Consider the following 11,598-nt stretch of genomic DNA (forward strand, 5'->3'; position numbering starts at 1 on the left):
GCCAAGAATCCTCACTTATGGCATTTAGACAAGTTACATTTTGAAGTCTAAGATCATCTAATCCGATTGTGTAAATGTTATTGTCTCTTAAACCTATGAATTTGACTTCTCCATTTATCTTATTTTTAACAATGCATTTATCGGGATTGAAGACAACTTCAAAACCATTATCACATAATTGACTAATGCTAATAAGATTATGGGACAAGCCATCAACAAAGAGTACATCATGTATGGGAGAGGTAGAGTTACCTATGGTGCCTTCACCTTTGACTTTTCCTTTCTTATCATCTCCAAAGGTAACTTCTCCACCATCCTTGAGTGATAGGGATGCGAATTGAGTGAGATCTCCGGTCATGTGTCTAGAGCATCCACTATCAAGGTACCATGTGTTCCTCTTGTTGTGGCTTTTAAGGCATACCTACATAGGAATAGGCAAGTGAGATCCCTTAGGTACCCAAATCTTCCTAATCTTGCTATGTTCATTTGTTTTCACTTTAGAGTTCAATTTGATCTTATCTTGTTTAGCATGCAAGCAAGCAACTTTATAATGACCTAACAATCCACAATAAAAGCAAATTTTGGTACTACTAGAGGAAGTCTTTTCAAGTTTGTTTTTATAGTTAGATATTGTGGTATTCCATCTATGTCCAAGTCCACTTTTGTCACTTGACATTCTTTGAAGATTTACAAGTTTATCCAATTTTAATGAACTATTTTCAAATTTTTCAAAGAGTTTCTTGAGTTCATCATATTCAAAAGATAGTTTACCGTTTTCATGCTTTAGTTTGTTATTTTCAATAGAAAGATTTTGTCGATTTTCATTCAAAGTCTTAATGGTAGCATTTAGCTCATGAATCTCTACTTTGCATTTTACATTTTCATCATCTAAGAATTCATGATCCTTTTTTAACCAACCAAATTCTTTTGTCATGTTAGCAAGAGAATTTTCAAGTGATGCAATTTTATCAAATTGAATTTCAAGTTCATCATTTGCACTTTGTAAGGAATCTAAAACTTCTTGTAAGATAATGACATCATTTAAAGTGTTTACCTCATTGTTGTCGTTTGTTGAGGCCATGAAGCACACATTTCTTGCTAATAGGCAATCTTCCCCATCATTTTGTTCGCCTTCGCTTTCAATCTCCTCATCCCATGTGGCGGACATTCCTTTCTTGCCTTCTCTTCTCTTGAAGCGGTTGTTTGAAGTAGGTTCATTGTTGAGTGGACAATCCGGGCGAATGTGTCCAAGCTTCTTGCAACCGTAACATCGGGGTTGAGAAGATCCATCACCAACTTCTTCTTTCTTCTTGAATGGAGGATTGGTCCTTCTATTTCTCATGCCTCCCATGTTTCTTTGCAAGAATTTGATCCTTCTTGTTAGGAGAGCTACTTCATCCTCGATGTCTTCCTTTGCATCTTCACTTTCACCTACATTACAAGCAAAAGCAATTCCTTTTCCTTTTTCGATTTTAGTTTCGATTTCGGGTGCTTTTGTTTTGAAAATCATTTCATGTGTGATCAAGGACCCTATAAGTTCATCTAGGTTCAAAGTGTTCATGTCCTTGGCTTCGGTGATTGCGGAGGTTTTGGATTCCCAAGACAAAGGTAGGGACCTAAGAATTTTAGTTACTAAATCTCTATTGGAAAATTGTTTTCCAAGTCCCCTTAATCCATTTACAAGATTGGTGAATCTAGTGTACATGTCGGCAATTGTTTCATCGGGTGTCATTTGAAAAAGTTCGTATTGCCGAAAAAGATGGTTCATTTTAGATTCTTTAACTTGATTGGTTCCTTCATGGGTGACTTCTAGAGTGTCCCAAATTTCCTTAGCCGAATTCAAATTTGATACTCTATTGAATTCTCCGGGAGATAGAGCACAAATGAGAGAATTCATGGCTTTGGCATTATAATTCGAAGCTTGTTGTTCGGCTTCGGTCCAATCATTTAAATTTCTTGTGGGTAGGATATATTCATTATTAATTGCTCTCCACATTTGATAGTCTTGAGTTAAAAAGATTTTCATTTTAGTTTTCCAAAAACCATAATTTGTACCATCAAAATAGGGTGGCCTAGTGTTTGAATAACCTTCATGATGTTGAGGGTAGTTTGCCATTTTTGAATCTTTACTCTAAACCGGTTAGGGTTTTCAAAAAAAATAGAGACGAGGCTTTGATACCAATTGAAATACTCAAGAGGGGGGGTGAATTGAATTTAACTCAATATTAGGCCTTTTGAAAATTATCTATAAACCCTAATTGGAGTTTTTCTTCACTTAATTAAATATTTGGTTAGTGCAAATATAATTGAAAGAACAAAGTGAAAAGCCAAACCAAAACAACAATGGAAATGCAAGAGTGAGAAATGACACACCGATATATAGTGGTTCGGCCAACGGCCGACTCCACTCTACTCAAGGTCGCACTTGAGGGATTCCACTATTGGAGACCTCCACGATGCCCGTCTCCGAGGCGGTTACAATTCCAAGGGATATTAAACAAGGATGCCCTTACACCTTTACAAAGACTCTCCTTCTCCGCCGAGTTCTAAGCGGTTGCTCTCTTAGGGAATTAAAAAAGGAATGCCCTAGCCACCTATACAAGATATGGAAGATTTGATAGCTTGGCTTCTTCTTGAAAGCTTGATGCCCTTTGTAGTTCCTTGATTGCTCTTCAACAAAGATTGCAAGTGAAAGCACTACTATATCCAAACTCAAAAGATTCACAAGTGAAAGGCAAGTTTGGGATGAAAAACAAAAACTCAAGCTAAAATGGATTGCAAATGTTTTTGATGCTTAAGGATGTTTTTCAAAGATCAAGGGAGAGGAAATAATCCTCTAGATATTGTATAAATAGTCTCTCCTCAAAATATGACCGTTTGGGGGTGTAGATAACAAAAAACAAATTTTAATTCAAAACCCAACGGCTCTTTTTTGAGCTGTCGCAAGGTTCTCGGAGTTCCGAGAACCATTCTCGGAGTTCCGAGAATTCTCGGAGTTCCGAGACAACGGCCAGAAGAAATAAAATTTCTACTAGACCATTTCTCGGAGTTCCGAGAAAATGTCCAGATGCTACTGGACCTTTTCTCGGAGTTCCGAGGGAACTCTCGGAGTTCCGAGAAAAATTCTCGGAGTTCCGAGAAGCCTAAAAATCCACAGATTTTGATTTTTATTGCTTATTTGATTTTTAGCTTTTGGAACTCAACTCCTATGATTATTTTGGAATGTTTATGAGGGTCCCAACATGTTGGTCCACCACATAACCATTCACTAATCCATTTTAAGTTCTTAAGTGTTCTTTGAAAAACATTTTGAAAACACTTTGCCTTGACTTGGAAATCTAAAGAGAAAGGATGTACAATGATACCTATGTAGCTTTCAACTTCTCTTTAGTCTTGGTCTTCAATTGATCTTCCATCTTGTGTATGCTTGCTTGAGAGATGAGGTGAGCTTCACTTAGCTCCTTTGACTCTTGTATGGGATATCTCCAAGCATGACCATGTTGTGTGTTGGTTTCTTCAATGATCAATCCTATCTCAAACACAACACTTCAAAGCAAATTGATTAGTATTCAAAAACACAATCAATTATGTTTAGAATCATCAAAACAAGATAGGAGAGTAGACCCTTGGGCTTACATAAACATACACCCTAAATTTTTAAGTGATTGTCCTTATGGTGTTCCAACACTTTGGAACCCTCATAACAATCTCAACTTGGTGTAAAGTTGGAAGCCAAATCAAATAAGAAACAGAATTGAAAATCTGCCTGGAAATAGGCTTCTCGGAACTCCGAGAAATTTTCGGAGCTCCGAGATTTGGTCCAGTAGAATTTTTCCAACTTCTGTTTGTATTCCCGGAACTCCGAGATCAATTCTCGGAACTCCGAGAACACTATAATGGGAAGAAATATAGCCGTTTGGAACTTGGGAGATTTACGACAATGCCCCTCAAACGGTCATATTTGGTTTTCCTATATATATAGGTATTCTAAACTTTCCAATTATGAATCCTAACACTCAAAAACTACATTTGAACATCCAAAGAGTGATTAAAGCTTGTTTATGCCTCTCATCCTCTTGAATTAGGATTTGGATCATTAGGCTCAAATTTGTACATCTTCTACAATTTGTAAACCCTTGTGAGGGATTTTTGTTTCCTTCTTTCTTATTCAAGAACATTGTATTCGGGTGAGTGTTCGGAGAAGCGGAGCCCACTCTCCGTAGTGAGGATTGCCACCAAGGTTAAAGCAATTGGAATTGTAATCGGCGCCGATCTTCGCCTGAGTTAAGAAGATCAAATAGTGAAGCCATCAACGGGTTTGGTTGGTGAAGTGGAGTAGGCCTCGCGTTTTGAGGACCGAACCATTTTAAATCTCGGGTGCACTCTCTCTTATCTCTTGCTCTATATTTTGCAATTGCACTTAGGATTTAACTTGTGTGCTTATAATTTCATTCTTGATCTCTTAATCTTGAAAATTAGGTTAGGAGTTTTCAAAAGCTTAAAACTTGTTAGGAACCTAATTTTAGCTCCTCATAAGTTGCCGTACTCGGGACCACCCTTGGAATTTCAAAAACCCCATTTCGCTACGCCGTTGAATCCCCTTCGACGGAGAAGAAAACCCCATTCATGTTAGAGGTAAATTAGGTCAAGCAAGGTTGCTTGAAGCATTACACCCTAGGTATCTAGTTTGGAATACCTAGTTTGTTGCTTCCAGCCCCTATATGTAGAGATACACTAGGGTTATTGACTGGTTAATGGACTCTAGCCCATGTGGGCCCACTACACCGGTCAATTATCTTATTGGGCTTATATTAAACATACATGGGTTTGTGGACCCCGATCCGAGAGAGGGGCGGGGACGAGGCCCACACGCTAAGTCTCTATGAATCATCCACGTGAATGGAGAGCTCTACCAAGGAACTCTCGAAAGAAGTGCCCCTCACAGCATGAGTGGCGGTAAAAGGTGAGATACCTCTCGATTTGGGGACTAGCCCAGATTCGAGGCGTACCTTAAACAAAGAAGAGTCGCCATCCAAAGAAGTGGGCCAAGGATCCCATACTATGCTCTGTTGCAACGGATAACCAGAGATATAAAATAAGGTTCGTGCCTGATTACGAATTCGGAAGGTCTAAAGAGCACCTCATCCGCCCAAGTGCAAACACCTGGTCTCTTATGCCATTTATTATTGATTTTGAAGAGTTTTGGGCGAAAGTCATATGAAATGGGAACGAATATCTCCGAGAAGACGTCTACCTAATCATGCATGTCTCGGAGACGATTAATGAACACACTTAAAAAGAAATAAAATAAGTGTCACCTAAAAGTAGCTAGGTTATGAATGTCATACCTAATTGGTGTCTAAGTTCTGGTAGACATACACATGCAAGCTACGGCTAAAGGTATAGTATCAGTACAAGAAAGTAAGGAAACACATCAAAACATAAAACACAAATCAATCGTATATATGACAGGACAAGACAAATCCTAACTCTAATGCGACTTGACTCGGACCAAGATGACCGTTCATCCCAGCTGCTCTATGTATCCCGGCCGCGGGCGCCACCAACCAGCGGCTCGTAAATAAGCTGTTCCAAGCACAAATCGGAAGAAACGTAGAGGTGTATGTCGACGATATGCTGGTAAAAAGTCTGGAAGCCTCCAAACACATCTCCAACCTTCAGGAAACTTTCAGCACCCTACGACGAGCCCGAATGAAGCTCAACCCCGCGGAATGCGCCTTCGGAGTAACTTCCGAAAAATTCTTGGGGTTCATGGTCAGTCAGAGAGGGATCGAGGCCAACCCCGAAAAGATCCAAGCCATCCTAGACATGGAACCCCCAGCAACGGCGGTAGAAGTACAGAGGCTCGCAGGTCAAATCACGGCCCTCGGCCGATTCATGCCCAAATCGGCGGAAAAATGCCAACCCTTCTTCAAATAATTAAAAAACATACGGGAGTTCGAATGGAACCCCGGCTTGCCAAGAGGCCTTCAACTCCTTGAAGCAATACCTTCGGACATCGCCCGTACTCGCCAAACCCGAGCCGGGGGAAGAGCTATTTTTATACCTGGCCGTCAGCCCCACGGCAGTGAGTGCGGTGTTGGCCAAACAAAGCGACAAAAAGGAACACCCGGTGCACTACGTGAGCAAGACTCTCCCCGGTGCAGAAATCCGGTACCTAAACATAGAGAAATTTGCCCTCGCAGTCGTTAGCGCCGCTCGAAAGCTCCGCCCCTACTTCCAGGCCCACCCCATTGTGCTTCTGACCGACCAACCCCTGAGGAAAATTCTCCAGAAACCAGAGACCTCGGGTAGTATGGTCAATTGGGCCGTCGAGTTGGGAGAGTTCGACATACAAGTCCGCTCGAGACCAGCCATTAAATCCCAGGCCCTCGCTGACTTTATAGTGGAATCCACGGCCCTGGCCGAGGAACCAGCGACAACGGAAAATGGCGACGGCCCCACCAAACAGACGGCTAGCAAAAACGTGGCGGAACAAAGCGACGAGGTTCATTGGACCCTGCACGTTGACGGCTCAGCAGGCCAAAAAGGGCACGGGGCAGGGGTGGTCCTCCACGGCCCAGAAGGATTCACATTGGAATACGCCCTTAGGTTAGATTTCAAAGCCTCCAACAACGAGGCTGAATACGAAGCCTTGCTGGCAGGATTAAGTCTAGCCGCGGAGCTCGGCGCAGGAAAGTTAAAAGTCCATAGCGACTCCCAGCTCGTCGTCAACCAAGTGAACGGCGTATACGAAGCCAAGGGCCCCAGAATGAAGAGATACCTCCATATGGTAAAAGAAAAGCTGCAGGGAATGGGAGAGGTAGAGATCCTCCAAGTACCACGGGACATGAACAACCGAGCAGATGCATTATCAAGGATGGCCGCCGAAGAGACCCATGACTTCGGTATCGTGCTCACAGAAATACTGCCCCACCCCAGCATCAACGAGGTGCAAGTCTTGGAAATCCCACCAGGACCAAACTGGATGGACCCCATCATACGATACCTGAAAGACGGTATACTACCCGCAGATAAGCTGGAAGCCTGGCGCCTAACTGCAAGAGCCGCCCACTACGTGGTCCACGGACCCAGGCTCTACAAACGGTCATACACATGGCCGTACCTCCGATGCCTGGTGCCCTCCGAATCAGACTACGCCCTGCGAGAAGTACACGAAGGGATCTGCGGAGACCACAGGGGCGGAAGGACCCTGGCTCAGAAAATCGTAAGGCACGGCTACTTCTGGCCTACGATCCTCAGGGACGCCAAGGAGTTCGTCAAAAAATGCAGCCCATGCCAAAGGTACGCAACCACCCGCCACCAACCAGCCACACCATACACCGCGATAGCAGGACCCCTGCCTTTCGCCATGTGGGGCATGGATCTACTCGGACCCTTCCCGAAAGCCCCCGGGGGGCATACCATGTTGTACGTCGCCATCGACTACTTCACCAAATGGGTCGAGGTCAAAGCTGTGGCAAAATCCAATTCGAAAGCAACAGAGAAGTTCTTCTACCACGACGTGGTTTGCCGCTTCGGCATTCCAAAGACACTTGTAACGGACAACGGTCCCCAGTTCGCAAGCGCCGAATTTGGCAAATTCTGCGATAACCTAAGCATCGAACACCGTTTCGCCTCCGTAGCACACCCGCAGGCCAATGGACAGGTAGAGGTAACTAACAGGATCTTGCTCCAGAGCCTCAAGAAGCGATTAGGAGAAGCTGGGAAAGACTGGGTAGAAGCGCTACCTAGCGTCCTCTGGGCCTATCGAACGACGCCGCGGACCGCGACTGGAGAATCCCCTTTTAGTTTAACCTTCGGGGCCGAAGCGGTCATTCCGTTGGAAATTGGCCTCCCCAGCTTCCGCACCGCGAATTATGACGAACAAGGAAATTCCGAGCTCCTCCGGAACACCCTCGATCTCGTGCTCGAAAAAAGAAAGCAAGCCCTTCTCCGAACCGCCTCCTACCAGCAAAAGGTGGCACGGTACTACAACGCCCGGGTAAGAAAGCGCTCGGTTTCCTGGAGACCTCGTACTACGGCGTACGGCGGTATCCGACCCCCGCAACACCAGAAAACTCGCACCTAAATGGGAAGGACCATACAGGGTCGTTCGAGCACTCCGCCCCGGGGCCTACCAGCTAGAACGTCTCGACGGGACCACAGTCCCTCGAAGTTGGAGCATGGACAATCTCCGAGAATTTTACTAGTAAAAGAACAGGGTAAGTTCCGTGTTTTTCTTTAAAAGCATGACGAATGTTTGTTTGCTTCTTTTTGTGTCCTTAGAGGCAAAAATGTATTTTTTCTCCTTAAACGAATCAATGGAATAGCGTTTCTACTTAAGACATACGTATCTCCACTTTCCGGCCCATGATAAACGAGGGACCCGAAAGAAGACAGGGAGCGAGACAGAGGTAGCATCGGGGCCGATCCCCCCGAGAATACCCTAAAATGCTCCCCATGAAGAAAAGACCTCCCCCTAAAAGGGCAGGCGGGACCCATTAACCCCGAACTGATCACTCGAGGGGAAGACAGTCCTTCCGCAAAAAAGACACCCCACGGGGTGCACCAGGAACATTCTCGACGATAAGAATAAAACTCAAAAGGCTCGAATAACTCGGAGCGCACCGTGTATATAAAGAAAAAAGAAGAAAACAGAAAAGGAAAGAGGAAGAAGGAGAATTCAAAAGTTATTGCAGACCCACAAGAAAAGGTAAAATATAAGATCCAAAAGACATCCTGGCATCACTAAGCCCCCTCAGAGGTCTCGGTAACTACAGGATCCACCAGAGCAGCCACCTCCTCATCGACCAGCTCCGGTGCTCCTGCTGGTACCGACAGAGGATCGGCCTCAGCCTCGTGCATAAGTTTGTCCAGGAGAAAGTAAGGATCAACCTCGTGGACACGCCGCCGGCATTAAGCAAAAGCATCAATCTCAACATCCACACTGAACGCAGCCGCAGCCGCAGCCTTAAGGAACTCCTCTGAGCCACGCCACTCCTCCCGCGCCTCCGCCAGCTCCCGGGCGTGCGTTCGCCGGGCCACCGCCAGTTTGTCCGACGCGCGACTTCTCCCCTCCATGGTTTTCCGGAGGTCTTCCCGAAGTTGAGCGACAGTGTCATCAAAGGTCGCTCTCTCCGCCCGGGCTCTGTCCAAGTCCTCACTTAGCCGCCGGTTTCGCTCCGCAAAGGCGCTTATCTCAGCCTCATCCCCGAGGAGGCACTGCACCATCCTCCTGGCATAGCTCTGGGACTGCAAAAGCAACCTATCAGAAAATTTCCAACGTACATTCTCCAAGTGACAAAAAGAGAAACGTACAAACAGAAAACCAGCCGCCCGGTACTTACGCAAGATGTTGATTGAAAATACTGAGCCCCAAGGGCCCTGCGATCATAGCCCTCCAACTCAGCCTCATCGCCAGGAAGGGCGGTCGTCACCCCCAGCTCCACCCCAACCCGGGGATTCGCAAGAATGCTATCCTTGACACCGATCTTCCAGTCAGGCTTAAACAGCTCTCCTCGCGCCTGGAAGCTCTGCGGAGGAAGCACCACTCGTTCCAGAAGAAGTTTGGTCATAACCGCCCCCTCCATTCGACTTGGCACGTCCTCCGCAAAGACAGGAGGACGCGCCACACGAACAACATCCCCCTGTCGAGCGCCAAAAGAGGCAGCCCTCTTGGTGGACGGCTCCGACTCCAAAGGAAAAAGCCTACCCGCCCCCTTTTCTCCGACCGCTCGAACAGGGGGGCTAGAAGGCACGGATACCGCGAGTTTTGCTTGCGACCGGCCCAGCCTGGCCGCGGCCATGAAATCAGAAGGGATCTTCTTCTGACTCGTCGGACCCTTCATCACCACCGCTACCCATTTTCCCTTCCCAGCGTCACCGGAAGAAGACATACCTCCTGCCAAAAAAAAAAAAAAAAAAAAAAAAAGAAAAACAAGAAAACAACAACTGCTCAGAACGAGGGAAAGCAACCAAAAAAAAAAAAAATTTTAGGAGAAACAGAGAGAGAGAAAGAGGGGAGGGGCTCACCACGAGGACTGGCGAAACTCTCCCCCATTCCCTCGCCCGTACAACGAGGCCTCTTCTCCACAGCTCCCAGCAAACCAAGCCTCTTTAGGCTCCTCTCCCATTTGAACTCGGAAACGTCAATAGCCTCCCCGGAGGCGAGCTTCCCCAAGTCAAACTTGCTATAGTCGGACTCGTCGAGGAGGGACTTCCTTCGCCACTCAATGGAGCGCCTCCAAGAGCGAGGAAAGCCCCAGCCAACGTCCAACGGAGGGGTAATGAACACATACTCCTCCTTCCACCCTTTGATGGAGGAAGGCAAGTTCGCCGCCATTTTCACCCGAGGACGCTGGGTCAGATATAGCCAGCTATCCTCCCCCTTCACCAACGGGCTAAGGGTAACACATGCCCGGAGCAGTGGAAGGGTAGGTTGAACCCTGTGAATGCCCGCCTTAGCCACAAAGGCCAAGAGAGTACGCCAACTATTAGGCGCCAGTTGGGAGGGAGCCACCCGGTAAAACTCAAGGGCCTCTACTATAATGCCCAAGAGCGGGAACCTAACCCCCGCCCGAAAAGCCTCCACATAGAAAGCTACCTCTTCCTCAGTGGTACCCCCACAAACACTCTCTACAAAGGAATGAACCTTAATCCCATAATCATCGGGAATGAGGAACTCCCTCCTAATTTTCTCCGCCGCCCCTTCTCCCAAAGTGTTCCCGAAACACGCCACCCGACCAGGGCAAATAACGGCACCAGACCAAATATCCCCAGGCTCCGCCTCACGAGCCAGAGATTCCGAGGGAGCGGCCCCCACCGATGACCCAGAGGCCCCGGAGCTATCTCTCAACTCCGTGGGCTGCTGTACATCCTCAGAAACGACGCCCCCATCCTCTAAAGATAACCGCCTCCTTTTTCTTGGCAGAGCCCTCTCCACCACCTCCACCGACCCAGAAGAAGGGCTCTGAGGTACAGTCGCAACAGACATCGTAAACTATCAAATCGCGGATGAAATAAAAGATACGGAACTCACCGAAAGAAGTTTGGTGAATAAGCAACGCGTGAAAAAACCGCCGCGAAGGAAAACCCGTTCACCCGAGGAAGACGAAGCAATAAAGTAAAGAATGAAATCCCCAAAAAGGCTTTAAAAGGGCTAGGGTTTAGACACGCGTCGTTTCAACTCCCGCCCTTTCTAAATCCGATGGGACACGAACACGTGGCGCCGATTGGGAAACCCAAGGGAACCGCCATAAGTCGAAGCGCCATATGGAAAGGACGTCTCTACCCTTACCCACGAAGTAACTTCCCCAGCAAGCCATCCATAAACCCTCGCCACGTTCGATGGCAAAAGGCTCGGATCCCGTCACAAGGGTTCGGCATACATCTCCACAAGATGGAACAAAAACCGCGTTCGATGGCAAAAGGCTCGGAACCCGTCACAAGGGTCCGGCATACATCTCCACAAGATGGAACAAAAACCGCGTTCGATGGCAAAAGGCTCGGAACCCGTCACAAGGGTCCGACATACATCTCCACAAGATGAAAAAAAAAAAACCGCGTTCGATGGCAAGAGGCTCAGAACCCCTAGCA

This window comes from Tasmannia lanceolata, unplaced genomic scaffold (assembly GCF_043159265.1).
Source record: "Tasmannia lanceolata isolate RefF3 unplaced genomic scaffold, GAP_Taslan_0.1 ptg000023l, whole genome shotgun sequence".
Taxonomy (NCBI): domain Eukaryota; kingdom Viridiplantae; phylum Streptophyta; class Magnoliopsida; order Canellales; family Winteraceae; genus Tasmannia; species Tasmannia lanceolata.